The sequence below is a fragment of the Erinaceus europaeus genome, chromosome 1, assembly GCF_950295315.1.
Source record: "Erinaceus europaeus chromosome 1, mEriEur2.1, whole genome shotgun sequence".
NCBI classification, from domain to species: Eukaryota; Metazoa; Chordata; class Mammalia; order Eulipotyphla; family Erinaceidae; genus Erinaceus; species Erinaceus europaeus.
Genome location: NC_080162.1, coordinates 46223221 through 46235830, shown reverse-complemented (window position 1 = coordinate 46235830; position 12610 = coordinate 46223221). Strand labels below are relative to the sequence as shown.

Sequence of the window (12610 nt, the reverse complement as noted above, 5' to 3'; positions counted from 1 at the left end):
CTGCAGGCTCAGGAATGACATCTCAGTGCCCCTGAGATCTAAATACTGGGTCCACACCCCAGGGAAATTTCAGTCTAAAAATATTACCATGTCCTTAGGGCTGTCAAGATTTGATTTTTTTTTTTTTGCCTGCAGGGTTATCGCTGGGGCTCGGTGACTGTGCCACGAATACACTGCTCCTGGAGGCCACCTTTTCCCTTTTGTTGCCCTTGTTGTTTATCATTGTTATTATTGTTGTTGTTATTGATGTCATCGTTGTTAGATAGGACAGTAAGAAATAGAGAGAGGAGGGGAAGACAGAGAGGGGGAGAGAAAGATAAGACACTTGCAGACCTGCTTCACCACTTGTGAAGCGACTCCCTGTAGGTAGGGGAGTCCGGGGCTCGAGCCAGGATCCTTCTGCCAGTCCTTGTGCTTTTGCTATGGCCAGCCCCCAAGATGTTTTTTTTAATAGGCCACTCAGGGGGTAGAAAAGATAGCATAATGGTTATGCAAAAAAATAAAACATAACATGTCTGAAATGTAACCAGCTGTGACCATCAGTTGCGAGCTCAGACCAACACGGACTTAGAGGTTACACAGAATCTTGTGATAAATATAAAATAAATGTAGGCCTGGGGGGCGGTAGTGCAGTGGGTTAAGTGCACATGGCGAGAAGCACAAGGATCGGTGAAAGGATCCCGGCTTGAGGCCCCAGCTCCCCAACTGCCAGGAAGAAGGGGGGTGCTTCACAAGCGGTATAGCAGGTCTCCAAGTGTTTGTCTTTCTCTCCCCCTCTCTGTCTTCATGTCTTCTCCCGATTTCTCTTTCTCTGTCCTATCCAACAACAATGACAGCAGCAACAACAACAATAATAACAACAACAATGAGAAACAACAAGGACAACAAAAGGGAAAAAATAGCCTCCAGGAGCAGTGGATTTATAGTGCAGGCACCGTGCCCCAGCAATAACCCTGGAGGCAAATATATATATGTATGTAGTCCTGGGTTGGGTGGATGGAGTAAAAAGTTTATTTTATTCATAGATTTTTTTTTTCCAAGACTGGAAGTTATTCTCTGCCCTAATCCAAGTTTCTAGCTCTTTTCTCTACTCTGACACCATTTTCTCAGACAATATTTTTGTTCAACGTCATGCTAACTGTCAAACTCAAGAAAAAACTGCCATAGTTGTGGGCCCCTAGAAACATGCCTAAAATGGACTTCCTAGCTTTCTTCACCCTAAGATCCCTAATCTCATTTGCTCTGTTTCTACCTTTTGGTTCCTGTTCATTAACCCTTTTTGTCTCACTTTATGCCCTGCCACCTTCCAGACACCAAGTTGCATATGCTACCATGATTCCATCCTGACTTCTCTGGGCACACGACCTCACCAATGTGTCCTGTAAACTCAGCTCTCCAAGCTCTACCCCACTAGGGAAAGATAGAAACAGGCTGGGGGTATGGATCCACCTGCTGACTCTCATGTCCAGTGGAGAAGCAATTACAGAAGCCATAACTCCCACCTTCTGCACCCCCAAAGTAATTTTGGTTCATACTCCCAGTGGGAAAAGAAGTGATAAGAGGACTCTGAACTCCAACTCCATTAGGACCCAGAGAGAGAAGAGGAAAAAGAGAGGGGCATTTGGATGTAGCTTGGAAAGGAAGAGAAGATGGAACCTTAAAAAAGAGGAGGAGGGATTATATACAAATATAGACAGATAGTTAGAAAAAAAATAATAGTTAACCCATATCTGCAACCTTAGGAAAACTGCTGTAGCTTTACAATAAAGGGATTAGGGATTCAGAACTCTGGTAGTGGGAATGGTAAAGAATTACACCTCAGTTGACATGTAATTTTGTAAATCAATATTAAATTACTAATAAAATTAAAAAAAAATCCCTGAGGCTCTGAGAGCCCAGGTTCAACCTCTAGCACCACCAAAAAGCCAGAGTGGAGCAGTGCTCTGGTAATTTTTTGTTAAAGAGATAAGATATACATGACAAAATAGTTCTCATTTGAACTATTTTAAGTGTGAACATAAAATTGAGAACATTTACATTGTTATGCAACCATCCACACCATCCATCTCCAGTACTCTGTCATCTTCCTAAACTTAAACTCTGTCACCATGTAACAACACCTCCCCATTCTCCTGGCAACCTCCATTTAGCTCTCAGTCTCTGAATTTGATAATCTAGGTACTTGATGTAAGTGGAATCACAGTCCTTGCCTTTTTGAGATTGGCTTATTTCCTTTAACATAATGTCCTCAGGGCTCCTCCCTGTCATAGCCTGTTTAGCATTTCTTTCCTTTCTGAAGCTGGAAAAATCTTCCATTGTATGTATGCACCCCTGTTCATCCCGCTCATCAGGTCATAGATTTTTGGGTTGATTCTACCTTTAGGCACTTTGTGAATAATGATTCTTTGAAAATTTGCATACAGGTGTTTGTTCCTTGAAGAGCCAGGTGGTGGCGTACCTCGTTGAGTGCACATATTGCAAGTGTTTGTTGGGTTCTCTGTTTTCAGTTCTTTGGGGTATATGAGCAGAAGAGGAACCACTGAGTCACATGCTCATTTTATGGTTACTTTTTCTGAGGAGCCGCCATATTCTTTTCCATAGAAGCTGCAGCATTTTATATTTCTACTGAAAATTTGTGACTGTTCAAATTTCTTCATAATTTCACAAATCCTAAGAGTTTTCAACCCAGCTTACTTCTGAGTTTTTACAACCTGAAAATAGAGGCAAATAAATATATGTTGTTGCCAGGACATTACCACTTCAACTTTCAAATAGAGAAAGACAGAGACAGAAAAACAGAGGGAGAGAAGGAAAGAAACCACAGCACTGAAGCTTCCCCCAGTGTGATGGGCAGCAGGTTTGAACCCTCCCAGGTGGGCTATTTTGCTAGTTCTAATTCTTTGCTTTTAAAAGGGATTCAAATACTTCCATTTTTTTTGGCCATTTGCAGGCTTGAACCTCATAGCCACATTGTATAATATTCATTTAGAGACAGAAGAACTTTTTCAGGGAGTCAATAAGATCTACAATGAAGGGGTCTGGATGGTGGCATACTTGGTAGAGAGAACATGTTACTATGTGCAAGGACTTTAGCTCAAGCCCCTGGTCTTTACCTTCAAGGGTTGGGGAGGGCGGGAGCTTCACAAGTGGTGAAGCAATACAATATTGCAAGTGTTTTTCTGTCTCTATCTCCCCCTTCCATCTCAATTTCTCTCTATGTACAAAATAGAGAAATAATAAGCAAAATGAATACAAATTAGAATGCAGGCATTCTGAACTCTGCATTTTCCTCTGGAGCAAGCAACCCACCTCTTGTTGGGCCCCAATTCACAGTGCACTGCGTTGGGTTGGTGAAACGTTGAACCTGCTTTCAGGCACAGAGGTAGTAGGAGTTGGGAAACTTTCTTTAACAAATATTTAATTAATTCATTTTGGATAGATACAGAGAATTTGAGAGGGAAAAGAGATATAGGGAGAGAGAAAGAGAGACTCCTTATGTTATGAAGCTTCAGCCCTGCAGGTGTGAGCTGGAGGCTTGAACCGAGGTTTCTTGTGTGTTATAACCTGTGCTTGCTACTGTGTGCCCACTGCCTGGCCCCATTGCCAACCTCACCACTGCTGCTCAGGGGTTGTGTTTACTATATGGGCCTGAAGCAGGGCCTAAGTTACAAAATCTCTGCTTGTCTGCAGGGATCAGAAAGCAAAGGCAAGGGAAAGCCCTTCAAAGGGTTCTCCCACCTGTCTAGACAAGACCTGGACATCGGCATTGCGAGGCTGGTACAGAGAAGGGCCAGACCTCTGTTGCTTTTGCAATGGGGATGGCTGTACATATGCTTCTCTCTCATCTGGCTGCTCTTTCACATCTTTTGTGAGTCAATACCAGCAGGACAGTTCAGAGCACATGCTGTTTCACTTATGGTGATCTTCCTGTAGGTTTGTGTTATTACCATTTAATGCCATTGTTCCTTCAGCCTAAAAAATTTAGCAGTTCTTGCTGTGGAAGTTAACTGGTAATGAATCATGGCAGTCTTTGTTTATTTAAAGTGTCTTCAGTTTGCTTTCATTTGTAAAGGATAGTTTCATTTGATGGAGAAGCGTGGGCTGACAAATTGCTTTCCACCCCCAACATCATAAAAATGTTACTTCATCTCTTTGGCCTTCACTGATTCTAATGAGAAGTCAGCTAGAATTCATATCATTATTTTCTTGCATGGTTTTTTTTTTTTCTAGTTTGTTTCCAAGATTTTCTCTCTCAATTTGAATTTCAGGAATTTTATTGCAGTGCATCAAAGTGTAGTTTTTTATTGTACTTATGGCATATGTGGTGTGACAAACTTGAGCTTGTAATTTGATATCTTTCACCAAATTTGCAATGTATTGGGTAGTTATTTATTCTATTTCCCCCCATATTCCCTTGCCTCTTTTTCTAGGGTTTCAATACATATATACTAAGCCACATACAAAACCTTTCTTTTTTTTTTTACTTTTTTAAAAAAAATTTTATTTATAAAATGGAAACATTGACAAAAACCATAGGATAAGAGGGGTACAACTCCACACAATTCCCACCACCAGAACTCCATATCCCATCCCCTTCCCTGATAGCTTTCCTATTCTTTATCGCTCTGGGAGTATGGACACAGGGGTCATTATGGGATGCAGAAGGTGGAAGGTCTGGCTTCTGTAATTGGTTCCCTGCTGAACATGGGCGTTGACAGGTCAATCCATGCTCCCAGACTGTCTTTCTCTTTCCCTAATGGGGAAGGGCTCTAGGGAAGCAGCGCTCTAGGACACACTGGTGGAGTCTTCTGTCCAGGGAAATCAGGTTGGCATCATGGTAGCATCTGGAACCTGGTGGCTGAACGAAGAGTTAACATATAAAGCCAAACAAATTGTTGACTAATCATGAACCTAAAGGCTGGAATAGTGCAGATGAACATTTGGGGGGTCTCCATCGTGTAGATAGTTAGTAGGTCTATTTTAGTTATATTCCAAAGGGCCCTCGACTGTACTAGTTTTTTTTTTCTTCTGAGCCTGACATCTCAATAACATGTATACTAAGCCACAGACAAAGGTCATATAATAAGCCCCAGGTCTCAAAGTTTATGTTAATCTTTTCCTAATCTTTTGTATATCTTGAATAATTTCTACTGATTGAGATTCAAATTTAACAACTTTTCTGCTTCTCATCTTATGTTCTGTCTAGTAAGATTTTCATTTCAGATCCTTTACTTTTCCAGCTTCATAATCTGTAATTGATGAATCAGTATTACCTGAATGGAAAAGGATGAGAGCCAAGGTAGGAGGGGACATGCAAAAGTTAAAACAACAACAAATTGTTAAATAACTAAAATAGCACTTTCCAAGGAAAAAGCCCAAAGCCAAACCCATCTCAGTCTTTCAGTCTCCTGTTTATATTGTGTTTGTTCATGCCTGTTATCCTTCTGTGGACATAGAATGCATTGTGTTGGGTCATTTTTGGCTTGTACCGCCTGTTAACACTGTGATTTTGTAAAATCTCACTACTGTGCCTCAATTTTCTTATCACTAATTTGGAGACAGGAGCTCTACTTACCTTTCGGGGTTTTTGAGATTAAAGGAGTTAATGCATGTCAAAGTGTTTAACACATTACCTTTCATATAATACATACTTCATAAATCTTAGGCATTACCACTGATATTGGAAACCACTCAGCACAAAACCTGATTCATTGTGGGCAATAAGTTGACAGTAGCAACAGTTACTGTTTCTCTCATTCTGGGCAATGACATCCAAGTCATTGTTTTTCCTTTTACCACACTAGCAGTATCGTGTCTCTCTTGTTGGAGCTGACAGAGAAGGGGCAGTGAAAATCAATAATCCAGAAACTGCATATTGGCAACACTGTTAGAAATCACTTGGGGAGAGTCCAATGGAAAGTTAGGATTGGAAGCAGCTGTTGTCGGGAAGAATGCCATTTTGAGTCTTTATCGATGTGTGAAATAACAATTTGAGAAGTGAGAAAATGTCGTGGCAGAATTTTCAGAGGCTGGATCATCACTACAGACCCAATAGAGTCAGGTCAACATTGGAGATGCTTCAAGAAATGACAGCTATTTTCTTTCTCTGTCCAATAACACTTTTCCCTTCTGTGTGTGTCTAATATGTTCCTGCCAAAAGCTAATCCTGCTTTCCCAGCCATCTCCGGATGGGCATCATTTGGCTTGGACTCATTCTCCTCCCACCCCCTAGTGAAGTTTTGATCCTTCTTTATCCACATCACCTGCCACTTCCCACATTCTCAGTGGAGCCCAGGAAAGGAATCCTCAGAGTTTTGCCAGCTCTCCAGCTTTGGTCTGATATTTGTCAGTGCCTGACAAGCTTGGTTGGGCTGCTTTGATTTCATTTTCTTCAATTCCTGGTGAGAAGCTGTCCTATAGGAAGTTAATCATTAAGAGGAGTTGCCAAAAGGCATGGATCCACAGCACCAGCTTGCTTGTAGGTGGCAGGTACTAAGGACTTGAGTCTGGGCTCCATGTGAGAGGGTAAGTGTTTACAAAGTACCACCTGTGCACTATGGTGCAGCCCCACCCCTGGGGCTCCCATAGTCTCAATAGCTGGCCAGGAGTTCTGTTTCCAGGAAACCAAGGATTTGCTTTGTAAAATGGGGCTACTGAAACTTTGGCATTCCCCATCCTCACTGTGACTATACTGAAAATGAAATGGTTCAGCTGTGAACAACAGAGACCTAAGTGACAGCAGGAAAATAAGGTAAAGGTTTATTTCTTCTTTGTGTAACCATTTGTTTTGGGGGATCCACATGACCATGGGCAGGAGTCCCTCCTCGGGTTTGTAGCAGCTCTGATGAAAAGAAAATTTCACAGGACATGAATTCAGAGGTGATCCTTTGCTTAGATGTGCAAAGTATAGATTTTAGAAAAAGGGAAGGAGCTTAGGAAAAGGAATATCCTGAGGGTCTTTGAACCCAAAATTCTTTTTTTTTAAATAATTAAAATTTTTAAAAACATTTATTTTCCCTTTTGTTGCCCTTGTTTTGTATTGTTGTTATTTATGTCGTCATTGTTAGGCAGGACAGAGAGAAATGGAGAGAGGAGGGGAAGACAGAGAGGGGGAGAGAGAGAGACACCTGCAGACCTGTTTCACCGCCTGTGAAGTGACTCCCCTACAGGTGGGGAGCCGGGGCTTGAACCGGGATTCTTATGCCGGTTCTTGTGCTTTGCACCACGTGCGTTTAACCCACTGCGCTACCACCCAACTCACAATTCTTTTTTAAAAAAATATTTATTTATTCCCTTTTGCTGCCCTTGGTGTTTTATTATTGTAGTTATTATTGTTCCTGTTGGTGGATAGGACAGAGAGAAATGAAAAGAGGAGGGGAAGACACTACTTGTGAAGTGACTCCCTTGCAGGTGGGGAGCCAGGGGCTTAAACCGGGATTCTTAATGCCAGTCCTTGTGCTTTGCACCACCTGTGCTTGACTCGCTGTGTTACTGCCTGACTGCCAACCCAAAATTCTTAGGTCATGTGACCAGGGCCCCAGAGGAGCAGGAAGCTAAAGGCTTTGTTCCCCTCCCCCCCAGTTATACCCCTTCTGGGATCACCTTGGCACCCGCTTTTCATTGGCCCCATGGGAGAAAACCCCTCCCTCTTCCTATACTGCAAAAATAGACCTCCACCAATTAAAAATCTGCTTTTCATGTGCGAATTTTTATTTATTTATTTACTTATTTATTTATTTATAAAACACTTATTTATAAGACATTATCAAAACCATAGGATAAGAGGGGTACAACTCCACACAATTCCCACCACCAGGTCTCCTATCCCATCCCCTTCCCTGACAGCTTTCCTATTCTTTATTCCTCTGGGAGTATGGTCCCAAGGTCATTGTGGGATGCAGAAGGTGGAAGGTCTGGCTTCTGTAATTGCTTCCGCGCTGAACATGGGCATTTACTGGTCGATCCATACTCCCAGTCTGCCTCTCTCTTTCCCTAGTAGGGTGGGTCTCTGGGGGAATCGGAGCTCCAGGACACATTGGTGGGGTTGTCTGTCCAGGGAAGTCTGGTTGGCATCATGCTAGCATGTGGAACCTAGTGGCTGAAAAGAGAGTTAACATACAAAGTCAAACAAATTGTTGAACAATCATGGACCTAAAGGCTAGAATAGTGCAGATGAAGTGCTGGGGGGTACTCAATGCAGACTATTGTGTATTTTTGCTTTCAGGTATATATTTTGCCCTAGTTTATGGATACATGTGAACATATGCTCTATCTCATGGGACCTAGTCTATATCTAGGTTTTGGGACTTCATTAGGAAGTGAACCACCTGGAATGGAATTAGAGAATACTATGAAAGGAAAGATCTCATCCGAGTAGTGAAGCTGAAGGGTTGTCATTCCACACCTGAAGTCTCTGGACACAGTCTGAAGTGAAGCATGCTAAGGTGGTACTCGTTGTCATCTACTTGGTTGTGATGAGCAATCTTTTTGATATACTGCTGTATCAGGTTGGCCAGAATCTTGTTTAATATTTTGGCATCTATGTTCATCAGAGATATTGGTCTGTAGTTTTCCTTTTTTGTTGTGTCTCTATCTGCTTTTGGTATCAGGGTGATGTTGGCTTCATAGAAGGTGGAAGGGAGTGTTCCTGTTTCTTTGATCTGTGGAAGAGCTTTAGAAGTATGGGTATTAACTGTTTCCTGAACATTTTGTAGAATTCATTTGTGAACCCATCTGGACCAGGACTTTTGTTGTTGGGGAGATTCTGAATAACTGTTTTGATTTCTTTGTCTGTGATTAGTGTATTTAGGTTTTGTAGTTCTTGGTTCAGTTTTGGAAGGGTATATTTTTCCAGGAATTCTTCCATTTCTTGCAGATTCCCTAGTTTGCTGACGTATAGTTCTTCATAGAAGTCTCGCATGATTTTCTGGTTTTCTGTGGTGTCAGTTGTGATATCTCCTCTGTTGTTTACAATTCTATTTATTTGGGTCTTCTTTTTTTATTTTGTGAGTCTGGCTAGGGGTTTGTCAATCTTGTTTAATTTTTAAAAGAACCAACATTCAGCTTCATTGATCTTTTGTGTGGTTCTCTTATTTTCGATGTTGTTGATTTCTGCTCTCATTTTAGTGATTTCTGTCCTTCTGGTTGCTTCAGGGTCACTTTGTTCTTCCTCTAAGTCCTTAAGGCGTGCAGTAAGGTTGTTTATTTGAGCTTTTTCTTGTTCTGTAATATGTGATTGTATGGCTATGAGTTTCCCTCTCAGGACTGCTTTAACTGTGTCCCAAATATTTTGATAACTTGTGTCTTCATTTTCATTTGTTTCCAGGAATGTTTGAATTTCTTGCTTGAGTGCCTCTCTGACCCAGCAGTTCTTAAGTAGTATGTTGTTGAGTTTCCAAATTCTGTGACTTTTAGTAATTTTCTGTTTATTGTTAAATGTTAGCTTTACTCCACTGTGATCTGAGGAGATACTTGGGATGATTTCAGTGCTCTTGAATTTGTTGATACTATCTTTGTGGCCTAACATGTGGTCTATCCTTGAGGATGTGCTGTGCGAATTTGAAAAGAATGTGTATTCCATTTTTTCTGGGATGAAGGACTCTGAAAATGTCCAGGACGTCTAGTCTGTTCATTTCTTCATTTAATTCTCTTGCTTCTTAGTTGATTCTTTGCTTTGTTGATCTGTCTGTGTGTGAGAGTGGGGTGTTGAAGTCTCCCACTATTATTGTATTACTATTGATGTATTTTTGTAGTTCTTTCAGTAGGTGTTTGATGTATTTAGATGGTCCCTCATTGGGTGCATAGTTGTTAATAATTGTTAATCTTCTTGGTTGATTGATCCAATCATTATGTAATGTCCTTGCCTATCTTTTATTACTTTATTTAATTTAAAGTGTATGGTATCAAAGATGAGAATGGCTGTTCCTGCCCTTTTTTGTGGTCCATTAGCCTGTATGATAGTTTTCCATCCTTTCACTTTAAGTCTGCGTTTTTCTTGTTGGATCAGGTGGGATTCTTACAAGCAGAATATGGTTGGGTTGTGTTTTCTGATCCATCCTCCCACTCTGTGCCTTTTAAGGTCTACTTTTGTAATGAACTCCTCCCAAAAGTGTTCCCTGCCACTTATGAAGGGAGACACACACATTTATCAAACCCACAGTAAAAGCGGGAGTTATTAGTGAACTTCCCAGAAAATTTAGACATCTCTTTCATTCACACTGCAGTTGGCCAGCATTAGTTACTTTGCCACCCCTGATGGCAAAATAAGCTGGGAAATGCAGCCTTTATTCCCAGTGACCATGTTCTCAGCTACAAATTTGTGAGCTTTAGTAACAAGATGGATGGAAAGTTGTCACTGGGGAAGAACTAGAAGGTATTTGTGGAAGAATGGTGACACTATGGAAATTGTCCTTGAATGTAACAGAGGACCTATGTTTGCATTTCTCTGTGTCCTGTCACTCCCCCAGAACTCAATTCACTCAACTATAAATAGACATGCTGATAACTACTTCATCATTTGTGGAGATTAAATGTGCTGAATAGCACACCCAGCTTATACTGACCTGGACTTCTGATTTCTGATGGAAACCATCTTTCTGTTGTTTTATGCTTCCAAGTTAGTACTAATTTTTTAGAGAGTGATAGAAAGTAAATACACCTGGTTAGAGAGAAATGTGTTTGAGTAATTTCTATCCCTCTCTCTTTCGCTTTTTTCTTTTTCTTCCTTTCTTTTTTGCCACTGCACAACTTCACTATCATTTCCTGTGGCCACCCCCTCTTTCCTTTTGATAGAGGGAGAAAGAGAGAGAAGGAGAGAGAGACAGAGAGAGAGAGAGAGAGAGAGAGAGAGAGAACAATAGAGATAGGAAAGGGAACTTGTAGACTGCTCCACTTCTCGTGGGACTTCTCTCCTTTGCAAGTGGGAACTGGGGACTTGAACCTAGATCCTTTTGCATGGAAATATGTGTGCTCTACTGGATGTGTTGTCATCTGCCACCTAGGCAAGTTTCTTAAACCATTTCTTTATTTGTAACAGGGAGAAATATACATGCTTATAGTTTGGCTGGATGAGACACTGTGGAAATGAATCTAAGTTCTTATCTAATGTGAGGGAGATAATCAGCTCAGTAACTTGATCAAAACTTTGTACTCTATGGTTATTCCCTACAAGGACTATATTTGCCCAGTTCAGTGACTCCAGAGATGGGCAAACTTTGACACATTGTTTTTTTTTTAATCTTTATTTATTTCTTGGATAGACACAGCCAGAAATTGAGAGGGAAAGGAGTGATAGACAGGGAGAGAGACAGAGAAACACCTGTAGCATTGCTTCACTGCTTGTGAAGCTTTCCCCCTGCAGGTGGGACTGGGGACTCGAACCTGGGTCCTTGCGCACTATATAACATGTACGCTCAACCAGGTGCACCACCACCCGGCCCTACTTTGACACATTCTAAGTTAATTTCATATTATATATTTTGACTGAACTTTCTTATATCCTTATTGTTGTCTTTTTACAGTTCCACCACTTCCAGGCCAATTGTTTTTCATTAAAATCAGATCACAGATAGACATATATAGAGAGAGGGGGAGAGAGAACTCAGCAGTGTTGTGCCATCATGAAGTTTTTCCCAATGTTATGATGTCCCCATATGGTGCTGAGGGTTGAACGCCAGTCCTTGAACCCTGGGCCTTGCACATGGTAAGACTCATTTAGGCTTACATTTTTTTTTTTTAAAAAAAAACTTCAATGAATGCTTTACTTATTTATTTAGTTCTAATGAGAAACAAAGAGGGAAAATCAGAGAGAGGGAGAGAATCCAGAGCCCTGCTCAATTCTGGCTTATGCTGGTGTTGGACCTTGAACATGGGCTCTGGGAACTCAGAAATGCAAGCCTGGCATATTACCTGGCAAGCTACCTCCCCAGTTGTAAATATATTCCTTGTAAATATATCAAAAGTGTCTGAACTTGGACAAAAGCCCAACAAGACACTTGAACGTGGAAAATTCTGGGCAACGTATCATTAATACTGGGAAAAGCCAGGGACCTATGCAATTGGATATGGGGCCAGAGCTAGGTCATTTAGAGGATAAGGCCTTGGTTGAGTTCTCTGATGAACTCTTTTCTAGGAGGTTCTGAGAGAGATGTGCTCTGCCTAGTCTTTGGATGGTATAGCAAATAATGGAATGCTGGATCCAAAGTCGTTTCAAAATGCACTGAAAATATTTCTTCAAAGGAAAAAGGTGCCAGTGAGACACGTTTCCATCCAGTGTGATTCTTGCTAATTAGGAAGAGTCCCTTGATATTCCAAAACCACTTCATGGTAGATCTGAAATCATCTGCGCCACTCCCCCGCCCCCTCAGGTCATCAAGCCTCACGGTCAGAGAGTTAGATTGAGGAGATCACAGGTAGTTTTGCTTACTTGCATTCTCATCAGGCTTCCCTAGGGATTATTATGTGTTCATGTATTTTAAGTCCACAGGTGCACTGGCAATGTTAAACAGTTTTCTGGGAAATTAAAGTCTGATTTGTAATGCTTGCACACTCCTGAGTGTAAATACTCAATAACTTCGCTAATACCATTAAACAACTGGAAAGAAATATGCAA

General features: G+C 41.2%; 1 pseudogene; it reads right to left on the bottom strand.

The window, feature by feature from the left end:
• LOC103122708 (succinate dehydrogenase [ubiquinone] flavoprotein subunit, mitochondrial-like) overlaps positions 1 to 12610 on the bottom strand; it is a 170161-nt pseudogene that overhangs the window by 142160 nt on the left and 15391 nt on the right.